A 1,563-nucleotide genomic window follows, 5' to 3' on the forward strand; every position below is an offset into this window, starting at 1 on the left:
AAGAACAGCTAGGTTGTAGGGTAATGTAGAAAACTAAAAACAAGAACATGTCTATTTGTTTTTGCCATGAACTTAACAGATGTTTGAAGCCAAAGACTTAAAGAGGTCAAGGTCGAGAGCTTCAGATCTTTTTGTAAGATATTCCAGGAAACAGGAGTGGAATAGGAGAAGACCCTTTTGCCTAGTTCCATTCGAACTGAGGGAACACTGCAGGTAATAATGTTCTGAGAGCGCACGCTGTAGCTGCACTCACACAGAGACATGTAGGAGGAGATGTATGAAGGCAGCAGACCAAGAAGTGATTTAAAGATGAAAATGTACCAGTGGGAGAGTCTGCGTGAAGTTAATGATGTCCAGCATTTTTCAGTCAGGTCATCTGGACAGTTTATTTTTTATTTTTTGGTGCTGAAACGTTTCACCTTCGATCCGGAAGGCAACATAACTGGTTTGTTCCACTTTGGAGTAAGTTGTTGGAGGAAGAATCAGTTTTGTTGTGTGTTTCCTTGACTGATGAAGCCTTCTGGATCGAAGGTGAAACGTTTCAGCACAAAAAAAAAAACTGTCCAGATGGCCTGACTGAAAAATGTTGGATTGTATACCTGGATTATTGAGCATGGACTTTGTTGTTAATGATGACCAGTTAACCAGTGAATACAGGGTGCAATGGTGGGTACGATAGTTACAGCCAGTTGTGAAGCTTAGTGCACCGTGATAGACAGCATCCAACATCTGCAAGGTACAAGCTGTCTGTCCAAAAAAAAAAGTTGCCACCTGGATTTAACTAAGCAAACAGGTACAAGCCTCCTGTTGCATAATTACTGCATAGATGATTAACTTTCAGCTGCAACCAGTTATTTAGCCCCAACTGGTGCAATGAGTTGCTTCTCATTTCTTAAACAACCATGTTGAAAGACACATCATGTGGTCGTGGAAAAGATGTCAGTCTGTTTGAGAAGGGTCAAATCATTGGCATCAAGCAGAGAAAACATCTAAGGAGATTGTAGAAACCACTAAAACTGGGTTAAGAACTGTCCAACACATCATTAAAACTGGAAGGATAGTGGGGACCCATCGTCTTCCAGGAAGAAATGTGGCTGGAAAACAATCCTGAATGATCGTGATCACTTAAACATTTGGTGAAATAAAATCGAATAAAAACAACAGTAGCACTCAGAGCTGTGTTTAATAGTGAAAGTAAGAACATTTCCACATGAACAATGTGAAGGAACTCAAGGGATTGGGACTGAACATCTGTGGAGCCTTAAGAAAACCACTAACCAGTGAGGCTAACTGGAAAAAAGGCTTCAGTTTGCTAGGGAGCATAAAGATTGGACTCTGGAGCAATGGAAGAAGGTCATGTGATCTGATGAGTCCAGATTGACCCTGTTCCAGAGTGATGGACACATCAGGGTAAGAAGAGAGGCAGGTGAAGTGATGCACCCATCATGTCCAGTGCCTACTGTACAAGCCTGTGGGGGCAGTGCTATGATCTGGGGTTGATACAGTTGGTCAGGTTCAGGTTCAGCAACATGTGCTCAAAGAATGAGGTCAGCTGACTTCCTG

At 42.2% G+C, this 1,563-nt stretch overlaps 1 protein-coding gene across 1 annotated transcript in view; it reads right to left on the minus strand.

Annotated features, from left to right (window-relative positions):
* sync (syncoilin, intermediate filament protein) overlaps nucleotides 1–1,563 on the minus strand; it is a 6,804-nt gene that overhangs the window by 1,106 nt on the left and 4,135 nt on the right. The gene's annotated exons all lie outside the window — the stretch shown is intronic.

This window comes from Nematolebias whitei, chromosome 19, assembly GCF_014905685.2.
Source record: "Nematolebias whitei isolate Nwh7 chromosome 19, NemWhi1, whole genome shotgun sequence".
NCBI lineage: Eukaryota > Metazoa > Chordata > Actinopteri > Cyprinodontiformes > Rivulidae > Nematolebias > Nematolebias whitei.